The sequence below is a fragment of the Mustela lutreola genome, chromosome 14 (assembly GCF_030435805.1).
Source record: "Mustela lutreola isolate mMusLut2 chromosome 14, mMusLut2.pri, whole genome shotgun sequence".
In the NCBI taxonomy this organism is placed as follows: Eukaryota; Metazoa; Chordata; class Mammalia; order Carnivora; family Mustelidae; genus Mustela; species Mustela lutreola.
The window spans coordinates 18,641,729-18,663,234 of NC_081303.1; positions in this window are offsets into that span (position 1 = coordinate 18,641,729).

Genomic DNA, 21,506 nt, shown 5'->3' on the forward strand with positions numbered 1-21,506 from the left:
AGCTGCTGAAATAGCTTGTGTGCCCAACTCCAGCACAGCTCTGTAAGATTAATTCCAAGGACAAATACAAATCTTAAAAGCCTTTTCCACAAATAGTAAAACATCTGAGCAAGTAAACTTTATTGCAACTGTTTATAAACTAGTGAGTTTTATATTGTGTATGTATGTGCATTATAAATACGGTGTTTTTCTATCTCTCAGTGTTATTTCCAGAGTTCATTTGTAAAGAGTTCTGTTAAATTGGCTTAAAAATCAAATGCATATTAAAATTTGGTATTATGAAAATTCTCAAAATAGAAAGTCCGAATGAATTTCAGGTTCACATGATCAAGGAAAATATTCATATGAAAACTAATTTATCAGGTTTAAAATGAAAACTCTTATTCTGCTTGGGTTTACTGGAAGTCAGATAAGTTCATATTAAGTAGGTTACAAAATTTTTCAACAGGAACAGAATAGCTTGGAAGGATGGCTGATTTTGTGTGGTACCTCATGAAGTGTTTGTGGGTAATCTAACCATAATTGTTAAAAACAAATTGGGGCACCTGGGTGGCTCAGTGACTTAAGCAGCTGCCTTCTGCTCAGGTCATGATCCAGGTCCTGGGATCCAGCCCCGAATCGGGCTCCCTGCTCAGCAGGGAGCCTGCTTCCTCCTCTCTCTCTCTCTCTCTCTCTCTGCCTACTTGTGATCTCTGTCTGTCAAATAAATAAATAAAATCTTCAAAAAAACCGATTTTGAACACAGTTGTGAAGGGCAAGAGGAAACAGAAAATCTGCCTTGCTCACTAACCCCACCAAAATTACCCAAGAGGCGGTTTAGAGGTAGAACAGATTAGATATAAACTTCAGAGGATTTCTAGAGACCTATTGAAAACAGGCTGGAAAAAACTTAAGGAGACTCCAGATGTTGGCTCGATCATCCAACCCAATAACTATCCTAAATTAGAACAACTAAAGCTATTACCATACTCTTATGAGGAGCATTAAGTCACACAGATGTCTATAGGCAAAAAGGAGAAGTGTTGGCACAAAAAGTGATCTCCAGGGGAGGGAGAAAACCAGACCCTTTTGCTCCTTAGGGCACTAACTTAGAAGCGAGCTAAAAATTATTTTAACCCTTTTTGTCGGAGGCAGGCCCCTGGCCAGGGCGGCCTCCGCCATTAAAAGATGGCACCTGGCTAGTTGCCAGGTTAGGATTGCCTCGTGAGACTAAGCGGAACGCCCAAAGAGGAAGTGAACAGCATTGGTTGCTAGCGAAGTTGTTCGTTTAGGTGCACAGCCTGATTCGCTCGCTCCTGTACCCTGCTCGCTGATTGGTCACGTAAGCGTATATAAGTGTGTAGACTTGGGGAAATAAAGAGAGAGAAGATGCATCCGAACCAGGGTTCTTGTCATCCTTGCGGGGGGAGGGCGATAAATGGCGCCAGCACCCGGGAACTAAATAAAGGAATCTTGCCAGGTAATCCGCAGGAAAGCGGGGAGTAAAGGTCCGCAGGTAAGCGGGGACATTAGCCACGTTCAAAAGTGGGAATTCCGTGGTAAAGCGGGGAGTAAAAATAGAAAAACCGTGCAAGGGAGAAGTCTGCAGGTAAGCGGGGTAAAACCACGACAAAGGTGGTGGGAAACTTGTACAAGTCCGCAATAAGAAGCGGGGCGGCCTTAGAGCCGGAATTAGGCGGTGAGTCTTTAACGTCCGCGTCTGTTGTCTGTGTGTTCATAATGGGATCTGAAGTATCTAAAGTGCAGTTGGAAGGGTCTTTAGAAGACCTGCTGAAAGCCAATGGAACTCGACTAAAAGCAAAAACTGCTTGGGCCTTTTTGAATACAGTGGAAAAGGCGGCTCCATGGTTCCTAGATGAAGGCTTGCTAAACATACCTCAATGGGACCACTTAGGGGAGGATTTGAAGAAACAGGATACTTTAACTCTTCGCCTCAAATTTAACATAACAAAAGCACAGGCAGGGGACACAGTAGTCTCCTGCAGAAATTGCGTGATCTTACTACCTGCACCATCCTTGGGGGTTAATCCTAAGGGTTTGTTACCTAATCATATGGCATATGGATGTCACATATGTTTCAGAATTTGAAAAGTTAAGATATGTTCATGTCTCTGTAGATACCTGCTCTGGAATAATTTTCGCCTCAGTGCATACGGGGGGGGGGGGGGGGGGATCCAGAGATGTTATCGCCCATTGCCCACAGGCTTTCGCGGCATGGGGAAAGCCACGCCAATGGACAGATAATGGTCCAGCCCTCACCTCACAACCCTTTAAAGCCTTCCTACAACTTGACATTCACTTGATACATGGAATACCCTATAACCCACAAGGACAGGGTGTTGTGGAGCGCGTGCACCTTACAATAAAAAATGCGCTTTATAAACAAAAAGGGGGAATAGGGGACACCTTCAGGTCCCCTAAAGATAAGCTCAACACCATTCTCTTTATTTTGAATTTAACGTTGGACAAAACGGTAAATCAGCTGCAGACAGACATGCAAGTGATGCTGCTGCTTCCCCTAAGCCTTTAGGGGAAGCCTTGGTTGGACATCCTCACAGGAAAGTGGAAAGGACCAGATCCAGTGTTAGTATGGAGTAGGGGGTCTGTATGTGTTTTTCCACAGGAAAAGGAGGCTCCAATTTTGATCCCAGAGCAGCTGGTGCGTGCAGCCTTGCCTCCGAACACCAGTCATGATGCTGAAGATGCTGATGATAACTCGGGGGATGCTACACCTCCTGCGGCAGACTCAAGCCAGAGAGCTGTGAGCAGTGGTTAAAGCATGGCCATATCCTTTACCAGTGACTAACTCTTCTCTCATATTCCCTCCTCTCCCTTTGATGCATGGCAGGTCTGTAACTTGCTAGGAGCATGTCCTGATATCTCAGCAGTGTCCATGTTAAATGGTGGCAAATTCCTCAACTGTTCTTATAAACAAAATGACTCTAGTACCTTTGAGACAACAGTTAATGTGTCTTGTCCCAATAATATTACTTATCAGCCCACTCCCATATGGGTCTCTCCACCATTCCTTTTCCTCGTAACAAATGCTAGTGAGCTGAATGATACGTTGAATTGCACTAAGAATTGCTATCTTTCCCAGTGCTGGAATGTCACGGCCTTCAAGCTGGCTGTGATTATACGTATCCCTACCCATGTTCCTATCCCAGTTTCCATTCCAGAGGACAAGTTACCGGTGGTGCTATCCAGAAAGAAGAGAGATTTTGGTATCACAGCCACCGTTGTGACAGCATTGGCTATATCTACAGCAGCTGCCACGGCAGCAGCAGTCTCGCTTGCTGCAACTATACCCACTGCGGAAGCTGTGAACACCCTTGCAGAAGGAACGGCGGCTGCCCTTCAAACACAGACTCAGATCAATGCACATCTGCAAGCAGGAATCCTGATAGTCAACACCAGAGAGTGGATTTGGTTCAAGAACAAGTGGACATATGGGGGGCCCTATTGGGACTGGGATGTATAGTACCCTTCCTGGCAATTTGTGTAACTCCCATAGCCTATACTAATATGAGTGACTAACAGAATGTCTCCCGACAGCTCTCCCGATACTTGCGGGGGAATTAGTCCGCAGAATTCCAAAACTATACTCAGCACCTGCTACTAGGCATAACAAGGATAAATAACACCAGAGTTGAGCTTGCAACCCTCCCAGAGATAATCAAAACATTGCAAGATGTGTTAACCTTTATGAAACAATGGGCTAGCGTAATTGGTCTGATGACAATCCTCGTAGTGGGCTTGATTCTGCTAGTAAGGAAACTGCAAATTTGGAGGCGACAGCAACCTAGGCAACAGCAAGCCATGGTGCAGGCCTTGTTAGCCATCGAGGCTGGAACATCCCCCCCAAGTGTGGCTAAGTATGCTGGATCGGTAGTCAACGACAGGTAAGATTGGTGGGGGAAATATACCAACCTAAGACAGGACGCAGATCATTGATATCTGCCGTCTGATGACGGGTAAGGATATTCCCCGCCACTGACAACCTAAGACAGGCACGATCCCTGCCATAAAAGAAAAAAGGGGGAGATGTCGGAGGCAGGCCCCTGGCCAGGGTGGCCTCCACCATTAAAAGATGGCGCCTGGCTAGTTGCCAGGTTAGGATTGCCTCGTGAGACTAAGCGGAACGCCCAAAGAGGAAGTAAACAGCATTGGTTGCTAGCGAAGTTGTTCGTTTAGGTGCACAGCCTGATTCGCTCGCTCCTGTACCCTGCTCGCTGATTGGTCACGTAAGCGTATATAAGTGTGTAGACTTGCGGAAAGAGAGAGAAGATGCATCCGAACCAGGGTTCTTGTCGTCCTTGCAGGGCGAGGGCGATACCTTTTGACCTTGTTTAAGTAACTAGAAGCTAGGCTCATGAAAACAGATAAAACAAATGATAATATAGCACTAGTCATTCACTGAAGAGAAAGCTTATACCACAGAAGAAATAACAAATTAAAATGGGATCCCAACATACTGATTGTGACACACAACCTCAGTGACTGTTAGATTTATGGCCCAAAGGAGAACAAAACCTGCTCCCAGGAGCAGATACCACACCTCAAGCCCATTCCTAGCGATGCTAACACTGCATCGGCCCCTTCGAGCATCTGGAAAAAATAGTAATTTACAAAATCTTTGGTAGCCGCAACCTGGAGATTAAGATGGCCTATTCCAGATGTATCATCCCTTCCAACATCTCCGTGGAGAACAGCAGGGGAAGCTACTAATGCGATGAAAGTCTTAACTATTAACTATGATTTATAGTAGGAATAGACACCCACACTGCTAGATGTGGAAGCAACAGAACAAATTAAAGAGTGTGAAAGCTGCACCCTCACAAGACAGAACAGCATTATTTATGTTCTTTGCAGGCACCAGAAACACGGGAGAACTGATTGAAAAGAACAGCTGAGGAAGTCAGATAACGGGCTAGAGGGGTGCCTGGCTGGCTCAGTTGGGAGAGGATGCAACTCTCGATCTCAGGGTTGGGAGTCTGAGACCCACTTTGGGTGTAGAGATTGCAAATAAATAAATAAATAGCCTTTAAAAGCAAAAGATAAAGGCTGTGGCTTTAACATTCATGTATGTAGACAAAACAGACCTACACCCAATAAAAATAGACCCAATTTAGAAAACATTCTTGGATAGATGGAATAGGACACACAAATAACACGGAAACACTCGGGAACTTCTAAAGGAACAAATTCTTGTGTCTACCCTTTCACCATATAAATAACTTAATCTGGCCCATCAAAAAGCCAGACAGTTCATAGAGATTTACAGATTTTTAGGAATTGAAACAGATAATCTCCCCAAGCTGGGGGAGCACCCCCCAAATCTAAGTGCTATCATCAGCAACACCATCATTGGACCTGAACTCACAGCAGGGGGCAGAATTTACCTGGCCTGTTCTTTGCTATTCCAGCTGATAAGGAGAGCCAGCCCACCACCGCATTCACCTGGGAAGGCAGATACATTTACTAGGTTAGCAAGAGGATAACAGCTGGAACAACTCGTTCCTGTGGGTGCATGCCTCCGTGATTTGTCCTGCATAATTGATCATCTGAACTTGCATGCATGCAAGCAGGCTAAGAAGTGTTTCTGAACCTCATGCTATGTGAATAACCTTGGCGGCCTGGTTATTTAAAATATATTATCTGGCCTCCAGGTCAGAACTGGCTCTTCTATTCTAGATGCCTAAAGTCAGACATCCTGCCTCACCTACCCTCTTGCTCCAGGCTGGGCTGTCCCCCTCCCCCCGGGAATGAAATCTGGGAGGAGAGGCACACAGCCGAGGCTCCTTAAAAATATAATGACATGATAACAAAGAAATGCAGCTCGCTCCATACTGCACATAGGCAAACGAATGTTTAACTTCAAATCCTGCTGTTTGGCCTATGAATATGGCCCTATGGGGAGGGGCAGTTGGAAGTGTCCCCTGAGGGGAGGGCACTGCCCAGGCCACCCAGGGACTCCAGCCTGGCTGTTCCTACCCCGCTTTCCCAGCTGGAGGAGACCGGATGTCGTAAGTACCTGATTTGATGTGACTTTGCCTTCTTCTCATTGCCTGCCTACTATTACCTTCATCTGCGGCAGATTCCTTTCCTCTTTTTCTATTAGGAGTCTATAATAAATTTTCCCTTTTCAAAAAAGAAACACAGCTGATGTGGATCTTTTCAGAGAATAACCTAGTACTAGCCCACAACCTTCTAACACAAGAATTCCAAGCCTTTCAGGAAAACACAACAGGCATACAAACCAGCATTTCTTGTATTGATGAAATGCTTATTTCATCAGAAAGAGCAGACTAGTGTTACAACAGAGTAAGTATTGTCCAAGTAATGTTCAAGGCCCCCACACTATAGGAAAATTTCTAGGTACAGTTTAGTCCTCTGAACGCAGAAAATTAACAGACGCGGTCATAAAATAGATTGCATCCCAATCCCTACGACGAAAGCGGCTCAGAAACTGATAGGGTGGTTCAGATATTGGAAACAGTCCATGCCACTAAATGAGGATAATATCGAAACACTTATAACAAGGAAGAAATATATTTTACAATTCCTTATAAAATACAAGGAATTCAGAAGGACAGAGACTCAAGAGGCAGCCTTAAGTTACTTCAAAAAATTCTCAAACTTTTAACACATTGGCATCAGCCAGTGAGGACTCCTACTATAAACTAAATCGCCCATAATCACAGGGGTTTGCATCATGGTATCTGTGGACTAACACATTGCAAGACCTCACATCCTACCAGATTGCATTTAGGACTAAGAAGTTCCCACAGTCCAAGACCAGATACCAATCAATTGAAATACTCACTTAGACAACCTATGAGACCCAACAAAACACAGAGCCACTAACAGAAAATAAATTATCCTTAAATCCAACAGCCTATTCTGGAGTGGGTGAAGCAGACCTCTGATAGAGAGGAACCGCTCCTGACCATAAAATCCTAACATGGGAATTGGGTATTTCCAAACAGGACTATCAGATGGAGTTTTGACCATCTGCATGAACTGAAGAAAAGTCTACAATGCCAGTAGTAGAATTGCTGGAATTTCTAAGGGGTGAGCTTAGCCAAGCTTGAGCACTTGGACGATGGGGAGTGCCCTGGTCCTTGGCACTCAACAATGTGTGCTTTACAGACTGATCAGCCTCTTGATGTCGTCTGAATTATTCTAGCAAGCTGTTATCTTGAGGATAGTGACGGTCTAATCCTGGCAGAATCAGGCTTTGGAAAATCAGCACAAAACACTGAACGAATCATCAAATCAATGATTGGACACTCAGGGAAAATTAGAATGAGACATATGTTTTATCAGACCCATGGGCAGTAGCTAATAGAGCTAACAGTAGCTCTTTGGTCAAGAACATGGCAGGAAAGTGACTAGAAAATGGGAAGTAAGATATGTGGTAAGGACATATGGCAGAAAATACACTGGCTGCCATCTCCCTATTCATCATTCATGTCTCCACACGGTGGAAAACTCTGAAGTAGCCAGATTTAATAACCAGGCAAACTCTCCCAGAGAATAATAAAGAAGTTTAAATTTATCTTAAAGCAGAAAAACAATGCCTCATGGCTAAGGAGGTAACCAATTCAAAACATAACCATATATAAACAGGACAGACATTGGAATGTAAAATACAAATGAAGGGGTCCTTGCATGGGCACATCACCAAAGAAGTCATGCTGGCACACATGGCGTTAGAACGTGGTTAGAGAAAAGAAACCTACTACTACGTATCTCCCATTTCTAATTAAGAAATACGAGACCTGCTGAAAGTTTAAAGTTTGGGGTCATTAATGAATCCTCCAGATGAGGTTAAAGCAGACAGACCCTTCAAAATCATACAAATGGATTATATAGGACTCTCGCCTACATCGAAGAGTGAACTGTATGCATACACCATTGTGGATAGATACATTGTGGTCCTGAACAGGAACATCCTATCCTTGCAGGAAAACAATTTCTTAAAAATTCACCATCAGGTATTAAGGAGGGTATGTGTTGCATGGAGCACTGGGTGTAGCGCATAAACAATGAATTTTGGAACATTGAAAAAAATATAACTTAAAAATAAATCCATCATCAGGATAGAAATATCAATCTATGGTGTTCAAACCATCATAAAATCCGATTATAGCATCACTTCACAGGAAAGTGAATACAAGAATGAGTTAAGGAAGCTGGAACTTCAACTTACCCTACAATTATCTCGGGATCAACTGACACATATAATGGCTTATTCAAGCAAAAGCTTACAGAGTGCTTACTAACAATCCACACGTGAAAGCTTGGACTAAAACAATGTGGCTGTGGCCAGATCTCTAAATCATAGTTATAGAAAGGATGGAAAAACTATTGAATGAATATAGCTGTTATCCACAGAGGTAAGAATTAGCAAAAACACCCCAGAATCTGAATTAAAAGTATTCATTAAAGGGGCACCCGGGTGGCTCAGTGGGTTAAAGCCTCTGCCTTTGGCTCAGGTCATGATCTCAGGGTCCTGGGATCCAACCCCACATCGGGCTCTCTACTCAGCGGGGAGCTTGCTTCCCTCCATTCTCTCTCTGCCTGCCTCTCTGCCTACTTGTGATCTCTGTCTGCCAAATAAATAAATAAAATCTTTCTTTTAAAAAGTATTCATTAAAAACATAATAATATATACAGTCCTGGGCAGGGCTGGAGGCATAGCACTGGCCACAAATAAAACCTATCAGGTGACCAAAGGAAAAAGAATATCACATGAAATTAAGGAAAATAATGTGATACCTCTATAACAATTTCAGGGTGAGACAACACCATCTTTGGTCAATACTAGATTCCTACTCTTCAGCCTAGCATGTGCAGGATGATTAGACTTGGAGGAGTACTGGCAATAATGGCCACAAGAACTACGATTTCTCTGAGTGGCAAGAACAACAGGAAGAACTGAAAATGGATAGGATACCTACTTTATTCTACAGGCACGAATCCACTATGCATCTTGAATTCTATCAACATTACGAAGCTGGTCAGTGCAGCCCGCTGCCTGCTGGCTACGCTCTTCTGCCTACTGCTTACTGCCTGTTCCCATCCCCGCTGCAGCTAGGATACTCTTCCGACAGCCACAATTCCCAAGCGGAATACGACCTTCTGGTCCAGATACTCCAGTGTCTGTGACATCCTCTACTTCCTTTTCAGATCACCATCCTCGTCACCTTATTGCAGCTGAGACCTCACCAGCATCACCAACATCATCCGCGTCACCAAGCCCAACCCCTCTCCATCTCATCCTTTACTACTAGCACCATCTACCCCCTGGGAACCCTCCAGGCAATGGAGAAACCAAATACTTGGGCCAGGCACTGAAGTAGTAGAAATTTACACAAGAATCAGGAAGGATCCTGAACAACACTCTCTACTGGACATTGACTTGGAGGGTGAAGATTCACCTGAATGACTACCTGGCCTTGGTTACGATAACCTGGGATGTATATCAACTCAACTGGGTACTGACTCTCCTACCTTTCCCTTACTGTTGAGTTTTGCACTGGCAGAGTCTTTATGACGATAACCCAGATTTAACTCCTGATGTACTCTGTGCACTAGCATTTTGTAAGAAAGCAGCTGCTTAATATGCAGAATGGGCCATTCTATCTTTAAGTATAAATGAGCCAAAAAATTGGTCATTTGCTATGTTCCTAGTTAACACGGTTTAATCCATAATCACCTGTGAACAATAGTCCTATGGATATCATGTCCACACTTTAAATGAACAGGGATACCGTCTAAGGTGTACAGTGAGTTTTAGATAGGAAACTGAGCATATAACACTTACCACTGTCCTTCGTGGCATACATGAGGCTTCTATTTTACACCACATATTTCTACCCCAAGAATATGGGAACCTCTATCAGTAAAACTTGTCACAGTCCTATTGGAACCTGCAGTATGCCTTGAAATTTAATATGCAGGGTTTTCAAGCCAGATACAGATCCCCAAATGGTGCTCAGTTTTATCTTTGTTTAGACCCAGTTTACAAGCTATGCCAAAAACAGATTCACTTTAAAAAAAAAATTAGAAGAAGAAGAAGGATGTTTAATTGCAGGCAGACAGGTCCTGTTTCAGGTCCCTGACTTCTCTGAGCTGCAGGCAGGTACCTGTGCAGTAGCCCCGGGGTCAGCCAGCCTTGGGTGAATACCAAGGGGCATTCCAGGCCAGTGGAGCTCCGAGTGACCCCAAGCCCTTGAGTGGCCTCAGAATGAAGAGAGCCCTCCAGAAAATCTTCGTGAAGCTCAGCTTTAAACTGCCAATAGTCAGTCCCCATTTAGATAGGTTGCCTGGTGTGGTCCCGGGCTTCTCTAGCAATCACAGCTCCCAGTTGCTTACATAGTTTTGCGTATGGAGGTATATGATGGGCCAGAATATACACTATATTCTTGCTGTGGAATGCTCCAACATGTTTGAAGGCCACTGCTCTTACATCATGATTATCTGAGCATCAAAAGGGTCTGCATCGCCAGCTGAAATGGGGAATGCAAAACCAACCCCCTCTGTCCTGCACACACAGTGATAACTCCTCACAGGCAAACTATAATCACGTAATCACTCTTCGATAGGCTCACACTTTGGTGTCGTGTCTTTTCAGATTTGCACCCGATAGCAATCTATTTAAGACTTTTCCCCCATTTTTTTTTTAAGATTTATTTATTTATTTGACAGAGAGAGTTCACAAGTAGGCAGAGAGGCAGGTGGAGAGAGAGAGAAGGAAGCAGGCTCCCTGCTGAGCAGAGAGCCAGATGCAGGACTCGATCCCAGGACCCTGGGATTACCTGAGTGGAAGGCAGAGGCTTTAACCCACTGAGCCACCGAGGCGCCCTCCCTTATTTCTTATAACTACTTGCAAGGCTTGGAATTCTGGTGAAGGCTCCCCAGATATGTACAGCTCTGCCATCAGTTTAAAAGTTGTCCTATTTTTCAGATCTTGATTCTGCTGACTCAATGTAGAGCAGCTTTCTTCAACAATAACCTGGGGATCCCGTTGACCTGCCTATTCTGTCATTCCCAGTCCAACAGAGCAAAGCGAGGATGAGCCTGTGAACACAAGTGACTCTCATACTGTCATTTCCAAAAAGCATATGGTTTATTACAACTACATTATGCAAGAGAAGCTTACATTTTTAATGTAATGCATAAGCAATTATGCTATCCTCTAAGAGTTAATCTGCAATTACTCTGTAACAATGACATTGCATCATTTCTTTTCTAGATAAGCTTTGTAAGTTTTTGAGATTGAGAAAATAACATCTGAACTGATAAAGTTAAAATTGTCACCAAAAATGTTCTTTTAATAAAACTACTAGAAATAATAAAAGTGAAAGAAAATGATTGTATATGAAAAGCAGGTTTAAAAAAGTAGATTGCATGTTTTAGATAAGGAAAGGTATGAAGGACATGAGGTTTGTTGGTGGTAGTGGTAGTAGTAAAGTTAAAGAAGAGAAAGTAATTTTGTTCTAAAATAAAATGATTGCTCCAGAATTTTTTAAATTTTTTTAAAATTTTAAATATAAAGTTGTGTACATTTATGGAAAAGAAATAATGAGGAAGGAATTCTATATGTAGTCAACCTAAAATCAGAATGGATTTTATTTAAGTTAAAAAAGAGTTTTAATATCAAAAATACACTGGTACATAATCAGAATTTTCCTTCAGTTAAAAGAACAAAGTTTTCTTACAGGTCTCTTCTCAGTAATAAGTTGTATACAAAGGTTTTATTTACCTTAATGTAAGCTGTATAGAAAACAAAGATTATATACTGTGTCTTCATCAGGTCTTTGAGTACTCAAGAAAACCAATTCTTCTGGATATTAAGAGAGCTAAGTTTTTCTTACAACTTTTTGTGACTCTTTGTATTTGCCTCTGAAGTCCTTTATTGTCACTTTGGTCAAATAGATAACTAAATCTTGCTTCATAATGATCTATACTCTTATTTGGGCAATCATTCAACACCTTTTGATGTTTTTGACTAACTTCCCAAAATTAAATTATACATAAGGTCTTTTTATCAAAAGTAACTATGAGTATTTCTACAAGATGCTTAGAAGCTCTCAAAAGGTTTCCTCTCGTTATAAAATGGGAAATGTTACACTATACTAAATAGGCTTATCTAATATGTTAAACATGACAAGTAGTGTATGCTAAACTTTAATTATATTTGTATAGATACGTCTTAAAATAAGTGTTCTATAAATCATGTGAAACTCCTAAAAATCTGATATGTTCTTTTATGCTATTATCTTAAAGTATGTCACAGAAATAACCAAACTTCCTTGCCAGTTACATCATAATAAACTCCCATGAGATCTCTAACCATTGCTATTTTTAAATCTTATGTCATTTACAGTTATTGTTTTAAGTACTTCATCTTCAAGGAGATTTATGAGAAAGATTTGACAGGTTTTAATAAATTTAAGATGATAACACTGAACTGGGTAAGAATTTCTAAAACTAATGGAAACTAGATTGCTTTAATGTGTCATTTTCAAGATTTTAAGGATCTCTGTTTTATTTCTTCTGTAAGCTATCTATAATTCACAGCAATTTGGTAAAGTATATCTTTAAATTAAAATTAAAGCATTTAACTTTTTCTCCCTACCTGGTCCCTCCAGCATCCTCAAACCCTTATCAAATTCTTATTTAATATTAATGATTAATTATTATGAAACACTTAAGTATTCTTATTTTTATGACAACGTATGCATTTCCATAAGTTACATAATTCTCGGTAAGAATCTGTTCTCTTTGAAACAGGATACCCGATACTCCTAACCCCTGCTTTGACCTGCAGTTGATAAAAGGAGACATACCTCAATATTATAAAAGTCTAATTGCTCTTATTAAAAATAATCATGCTTTTATAGAGCAATCATTCCACAGCACACCCTGGAAGACAGAAACCTAAAACATGACCTTTATAAACTGGTGACTTTTATCTATTGGAAAAGACATCTCCGGAAAGAGTCTCTTCAATCCCACTGGAAAGCCCTTAATCAGTTACTGTTGTACCAACCCTGTGCCACCAAACTCTAAAGACTAGACTCTTGGATTCATGTGTCACATCTAAAGAAAGCACCAAACCCTGACTAGACCTGCACTTCAGCTGGTGACCAAGCACAGATCTCCAGGAACGGAAGCAGACAGATGAAGGAGAGAACTTCCCCAAGACGATCAGAATAGGCTGGCAACCCTTTTCTCACTGCTGCTTTCTGCCCCCTCTTTTGTTTGAAAAGACAATGCGCTCATCTGTATTTCTCAGTCTCTTGCAAAAGGGGGAACCTCTCTGAGTATTAGATCTGTCACCAGAAATTCTGATCTGTTCCTGATGCTGGAGACCCCCTGGTCTTTCCTGTAACTAACTTCCCTCTAGTCCCACATGCCACTACCGGTTACCTGCAAGCCTGTGGGTATGACCTGTCAGGTCAAGTTGTTAGAGCGAGGTGTTCTGATAGCTTGTTCCGCCTTTCCCCAGTCATAATCACACTAGCTCAACTAAACACCTCCCTATTGTCAATCATACAGCCTTGTTCCCCCAGGTCCCCTCCACCCAAGGGAAATAGAAACAGGTTTACACCTACTTGCAAGAACTTTAGAAAAGACCCTTCTGGGAAGGAATAGCGTCTCACAGAAAAGCATTCCAGCTGCTCTGACTGATGTCTGGGAAGGACCAATCAGGCCAACCTTAGCTAGGGCCCTTACTTTCCACCTGGCTTCATCTTCATCCACAGTAGACAGCACTTCCCATGGGCATATGCACGCTTAGATAGCCAGTGAATGGGAGGTCACTGCATATTGGGACATAAGTGTCCCTGTCACCACCCATAACAGATCAGTGGCCTCCCACTGGTATAGCCATTGAGCCTCCATGACCGTCTTAAACAAGAACTTCATGGACCTCCAAGACCCTATTCCCATGACCCAGACTCTCCCAGCACTTGCCTGGTTCCAGGTCTCTGCTTAGCTTGACCTGCATGACTCAAGCAAGTGCAATACACATGCAGTTTGCTGGGGCCCGCCAGGCCTGTGGACCTGGGGCTCTTCACAATCTCCTGCAGAGATGTAAGGTTCAAACCATCTTCAGAGAGTATGAGGGCAGGCGGGAACAATCTGAGAGACTGTCCGGCTTGGCAGCTTGTCTCTGGTGATCTTACTGAGTGGCCCAGCATGACAGGCATGAAGACTGTCCATAAGTGAGCTATTGTGGGGATTTCCCTGAAGTGTACACCAACGCATTCACATTCAATTTGCAGGAGCTAGGGTGGGTGAGGGCAGTTTTAGTACTCAATGATTTGAAGTCAAAAAGATGTGAGGGGGCGCCTGGGTGGTTCAGTGGGTTAAGCTTCTACTTTCAGCTCAGGTCATGATCTCAGGGTCCTGGGATTGAGCCCAGCATCGGGCTCTCTGCTCAGCAGGGAGCCTGCTTCCCCCTCTCTCTCTGCCTGCCTCTGCCTACTTGTGATCTCTCTGTCAAATAAAAAAAAAAAAAAAAAAAAAAAAAAAATGCTAAGCGTTCTTTATGTTGTTACTTATACAGACAGGTATATAAGTGTTCTAAAAACTATGGGAAATTCTGCAATTGCAGTCTTCAAAACGGAGGCTCACATTGAAAAGACAAAGGCTTGAGAATCAGAAAAACACCCCAGCTGCCTTCTGTGCAAAGGCAATAGAATCTCTGGATAGCGTCTACTCCACTTCTACAAAAAATGGCCAAACTTATTGCCAAATTTTGCCATTCTTTTTTTACATATATGTATTCATTATTTATCTAGAGGGAGAGCATGAGCTGAGCAGGAGGGACAGAAGGAGAGGGAGAGAGAATCTCAAGCAGACTTCATGCTGAGTGCGGAGCCTGATGCAGCCTCAACATGGGGCTCGATCTCACGACCCTGAGCTCATAACCTGAACCAAAACCAAGAGCTGATGCTTAACCGACTGCACCACCCAGGCACCCCTTGCCAAACTCTGCTATTCTAACACCCTGGTAACAAAGCAACCTTCTGTTCCGGAATCCATGAAATTAAGATGGTCAACGAGGGCTATAAATAAAACAAATTGTTTGGAGCTACGAGAACCCCAAGACAGCTGATTGGTTCTTTCCATCTCCCTGACAAACCCCATTTTCTGTTTCTGCCTTCCTTCACCTACCTTAGTGCATTTAAGAAAAACTCTTTGTGTCCCCAGAGACCTCAGAGCTTGTCCCTCTGGACACTTTGAACACTGGACTTCATTCAACTGCTCTATACTCTGGGTGCTCACAGTATTCTAATTATGCTTAAATGTGTTTCCCATCTGAGGCTTAACTCCCACAACTTCCAGTTATCCAGGCACCCACTTCACTGGGAAAATTATACGAGCCTTAATGAAAACCTTACGAACTTCCGAAAAATATCCTTGTCAGTCCTCGGGTAAGGTCAACAAAACAGATGGTAATAAAACCAGACAGATGCAGAACAGGTATTAATTGCCTAGGACTAAATGAATGGATGAAGAGAATTATAATTTTTGACTTGTTATCCAAAGTGGTGTTGGTTTTTAATCTTTTGTTTTTCCAGATTTAAGGAAATCTTTTCTCTTAAGCTGTCAACAACTTGGTAAGATATACTTTGATTCCAGGAAATATACTTTAATTTTATAAAAAGCCCAGTTGCTCTTTGTTAAAAAATAATCAAGCCTTTTTTTTTTTTTTTTTTTTAAAGTAGCTAGAAGTTTATTAACTACACCACAAGTGACCCTACACGGGCAGGGTCAGGACAGCAGAGAAGAGGGTGACTGCAGGGAGACAGTGTGTGGGGTCTGCTTTGAAAGCGAGAGGATGAGGAGGTGTGCCGATGAGGAGGTGTGCCAACACGTGGAATTTTCCCTTTTTTGGGAACTGTGCCTAGTAGGGAGGCTACTACTACCTAGTAGGTTAGGCTACCTAACTACCATTGGTTAGTTAGGACTTATAGCTATTTTGAGGTGGGTCGTCTTATAGGCCCACCGGTATTCAGCCAGGGGGTCACTGTGGCCCTTCTGCATTCCATTGCTCAAGGCCGTTTGCCTAAAAGCAGCCTCTACAACCCATAGGGCTTTTTCTTTCTTTTCTTTTCTTTTCTTTTCTTTTTTTTTTTTTTTAACTTTTTAAAACTTTTTGGATGATCGGTCCAAAGGAAAAAACAAACCAAAACAAACAAGCAGCTGGATTAATGCTACTCATAAGAAGTTAGTTCCTCAGGAAGACTGGACTATAATTTCACAAAGGGCTTAGAAGCTTGAGTTTTCTTTCTTTTTTTTTAAGCTTTTATTTATTTATTTGATAGAGAGAGAGAGAGCCCAAGAGAGGAACACAAGCACAGGAAGTAGGAGAGGGAGAAGCAGGCTTCTCACAGAGCAGGGAGCCCGATGAGGGGCTCGATCCCAGACCCTGGGATCAGGACCTGAGCCAAAGGCAGACGCTTAATGACTGAGCCACCCAGGTGTCCCTAGAAGCATAAGTTTTCTAAAGTAACTGATCGTAGTACTGAACTCAATTGAAAAGAGGTATCCTAACAAATTTATTCCTATTCTTACACAGTACCTTGCTGTCTTAATTCACTGTAGGGTTATTTCAATTATATTAAGACTCGGTATTAAGGAGGGTATGCATTGCATGGAGCACTAGGTGAGGTGCATAAACCATGAATTTTGGAACACACACAAAATTTAAATTTTAAAAAAAAGGTATAACAAACCATTGCCTAAACCAAAACAACAACAACAACAAAACAGACTCACATCTTACTGGAAAACAAATTTACTAGGAAACAAATGTCAATCATACTTTAGTAGAGCAATCTTTTCACGGCATGCTCCAGGGAGATGAAGATCTTAAACACCTCGCCTTGCAACCCAAAGACTTCATCTGTTAGAGAAGACGTCTCCAGAAACTCTCCCCAACCCCATTTGCAAGACTTTCATCAGGTACTGTTAAACCAGCCCTTGTGCCACCAAACTCACCAAGACTAGACTCCTGGATTCATGTGCCACACCTAAAGAAAGCACCAAACTCTGACTAGACCTACACACCAGCTGGTGACATAAAGTAAAGATCTCCAGGAACTGAAGCAGAGTTTTCCCAGGATGATCAGAACAAGCCTGTATGTGCTTTTTTTTCTTTTAAGATTTTATTTATTTGAGAGAGAGAACGAAAGCTATCACACACAGAGGGAGAGATATCACAGAGGCAGAGGGAGAAGCAGACTCGCCGCTGAGAGGACAGCCTGATGCGGGTCTCGATCTCAGGACACTGAGATCATGACCTGAGCCAAAAGCAGCTCCTTAACCAACTGAGTCACCCAGGTGCCCCTGTATGTTTTCTTATCACTCCTTCTTACCTGATTTTTCCCTCCTCTTTCACTTTGAGAGATTAATACCCTTCTCTACATTTCTTAGTCTGTTGCAAAAAGGGAAAAATCTGAGTGCTAGATCTATCACCAGAAACTCCAATTTATTCACAATGTCAGAGAACCCTTGGTCTTGTAACTAATTTCTCTATAGTCCCAAATGCCACATCTGGGGGAAAAAACAACAAACAAACAAAAAAACAACATACACACATGCACACACACGCACACACACATATATATATTTTTTGTATATATATTTATATATGCCTATGGATGTTACCTATCAGGTTAGGTTTTTATGAGCAGGTATTCCCATAACTTATTTCGACCTTCCCCCCGTCACCCTATTGGCTGAACTAGACACCTCCAGCTTTGTCAGCTGTATGACCCTTGTTCCCACACGTTCTTTTTCTTTCCTAAATGCCATCTGCTCCCCTGCACCCAAGGGAAACAGAAATGGGTTTATAGCTCTTTACAAGGATTTTAGGAAAGACCCTCTAGGAAGGGATAGCTTCTCAGAAAATGTCCTGCCAACTCTTCTGACCCGCGGCTTGAATGGGTCAACAGAAAATTCCAGCTAATTTCAGCATCGATCCAATATCAGTATCAGACCGTCTACCAGCTAATGTCAACAACCAGACCTTAGCAGGAGTCTGTGCTCCACCTGCTTTAATTTTTGTCTGCAGTGGATGGCACTCCCCATGGATATGTGAGTATTTAGACAGCTGCTAAGTTAGGGGGCAATGCCTATAGGGATGTTTAACTACCCTATCAATATCCATAATAAATCAGGAGCCCCCCCCCTTGATCCCCACTATTGAGTCTCTGTTGATGCCTTACACGGGAACTTCCAGGAGACGTAAACGATTCTGGGTTTGCCTCCATGGGAAGAGCATTTCTCTCATGGACTGGAATAAATGCCAACGAACCAGAAACGGGCGATCCAAAATCTCCAACATTCCAAGAGCTAGCCAGCTCCACAACTGAAGCAAAACAGCCCCAAAATGATCACTTGATTCACTGGCTAAATAATAATTGTATAGCCCTTGATTATCTACTTGCTGGACTATAAGACATTTATGTGATACCGAACACCACCTGTTACACACGGTGTGAATTCCTCTGGATAAGTAGAAACCCAATTACAAAAATCAGAGAGCAAGCACATTACCTACAGAAATTCTACCCAGTGATTCATGATCCATTATCTATTTGCTGGTTGTTTCCAGGTAGGGGCTCTTGGTTTAGGACTATTATACAAACTGAGATCATTATTCTGTTCCTTGTCTTATTTTGTATAATCAATTTTAAACTTCATACTTGTTCATTGCCTGTCACATCTCTGCAGAAGGGACTCACCAAATAGGATGAGGCAGGCTCTTGCTTCCAAGATGGTGTCCAATGCTTACAACCCAGAGAAGGCATAGACTTTGGGTGGAAGATGTCAGAGAGTTCTCCTTCCTACCCTTCCTTTTTACTCAAATGTGGCTTTGATGGTTTCCTATCTGGTACACGTTGTCTCCAACATGGGACATGACAACCAGGAAAGAACCCTCTTGGCACTGAGGGACAAAACCACCGAATGCAGAAAGCCTGACTCTTGATCAAGAATGCTTTTGAGGAACGTTCTAGATGAAAGGGCATAATATGGAAATGAGTAAAGAAAACCCCATTTAAAATGGAGTCAGAAGGGGTGCCTGGGTGGCTGGGTAAGGGTCTGCCTTCAACTCAGGACATAATCCTAGAGTCCCAGGTGGAGTCCCAGGATCCAGCCCCTTATCAGGCTCCCTGCTTCTCCCTCTCCCTGTGCTCCTCCCCCACTAGAGCACTCGCTCTCTCTCCCTCTCTCAGATAAATAAATAAAATCTTTAAAAAATAAAAATAAGACAATAAAATGGAGTCAGAGCCCCAAAAGGAAAGCACTTGCTTCTCATTTGGCCCGCCTAACCCAGACAAAGAAGGAAGTTGATTCTTGACAAGGGACCCTTTTCACATAAAATTGATCCCCACACTTAAGGAAAAGGAGGGGGCTCTCTCCCTGCCCCAGCAACAATGCCGCCGGCCACCAAGGAGACACTGCCTTAACCTCAAACTCCTTTTCTATTCCAACAAACTTCTGTTCAATGCCTCCCCGTTTCCTTTTAAAAACCTAATAAAAGCTAACCTTCCCTTTGTCTTTTTAGACTTGCCCAGGTATTTCCATGGTTGATTTGTCCTGAATTACAGTTCTGCTGCTATTCCCGAATAAACTCATTTTGCTGATAAAATAACCATTTTTGAGGTCGACACCTGTAATGTACATATATACACATATATAGAAACAAACACAGAGGTCTTGCAGCTTCCGTTTTAAAACACCATAAAACTCACTAGTTTATACATAAGAGCTGGAATAAATTATTTACTCAGATGACTAAAGTCTTTTTTGCTACCTGCGGGAAAGATCTCTGCAATTTGCCTCCTTCCCTAGCAGCAACCTTAAGGAGGCTGTGCTGGTGTATGGGCACAAGACTCATTTTAGCAGTTTGTATTCTTAAAATGCATCTTTCCTTTTTTCTTTTTTTCTTTAGTCTCAGGTTACTGTGGGCTGTGTTTATATTTCAAAGACATGATAAGATTTATAACTTTGGGTTTTTTTTTTTTTTTTTAAAGATCTATTTATTTGAGAGAGAGAGAGTATGGGTGTGGCCACACACACACTAGTTTGAGCAGGAACAGGGGGAGGGAATCCCCAAAGAGACACCCCCACTGAGCACGGAGCCTGATGACAACACAGGGCTGGATCCCAGGACCCCTAGATCATGACCTGAGTCAAAACCAAGAGTCTGTGCTTAACCAACTAGGCCGTTCAGGCGCCCCAGATTTATAACTTTAAGGAACAGGGGAAAAATGCAAATTTCTTCCCTAAGAGATATGGGGTCATTGTAATGGACCCTTTTTAAGTACAGGACAATTTTTTCCCAATATCTTGATCTTTACCTATAAGCATTCTGAGAGGAACAGGGGAGATTTGGAGGTTAGTAAAGATAGGTGGGCTTTCACTTCTTTCTGGAGTTGCATTTCTGGAGATTTTTGCAAGGCAAAGGCAGTTGTTTTTCATGCCCCCCAACGAACTTGGATAACTGGATTACAGCCTAAGTATTAAGGGACTGACCCAGCTTTTTAATTAAACTTGCAACTTTATATCTGGGAGATTTTAACTTGAGTAAGAATCAAAAGACTTACACCTTTGTAAAGTCTGTATAAAGCATTTGAACAAAGACTCAATTCTGAGTATGCAATTCAACACTGGCTTCTGTTAATCTCTGAACATCAGTCTTCTGCTGAACATTTGTAGGTAGGTCTTGGAGATATACTGGCCACCTGTTTTCTCCGTGAGGTGGTGTTGTGAATGGCCACTGATCTAATTTCTCCCTAAATTTGGGAAGATCTTCTGAAAATGAAGGTAAAGGGGCTTTATGACTAAAAAGACCTGCTGCTGTTCAGGGGACAAGAATTTCCTTTTGGTGGTGGTGGTCTAGGATCCATCTGCAAAGGAATGCCCGAAGCTGGCAATGCCCAATTACAGAGCCCTGGAGAGTAGGAGCACAGACCAACTTACTGCCAGTCTTGGAGCTTGTATGAAATTCATTTCCTAGCTCTCAGCCTTTACATGAGTAATCTGTGTACTTTGAACCTAGAGATTAGGCCAGAATGCTCTCTGTAAGTTATATAGAGAAAAGGACATTAAAACAGATAGATGGTGCCAGATTGTGAGAAGAGGGATTTAAGTTGGATGTGGACATCAGATTTGGTCTTTTTGGGTTTTTTTTAAGATTTTATTTATTTATTTGACAGAGAGAGATCATAAGAAGACAGAGAGGCATGCAGAGAGAGAGGGGGAAGCAGGATCCCTGCCAAAGAGAGAGCCCGATGCGGGGCTCGATACCAAGACCCTGGGATCATGACCTGAGCCGAAGGCAGAGGCTTAACCCACTGAGCTGCCCAGGCGCCCCCAGATTTGGTCTTAAGAATAATTTCTGTTCTTTCGTCTTATCAAGGGAGTCCCTAAGGCTAGCTATAAATACTAATAAGACAACTGAGAGCTCTCTA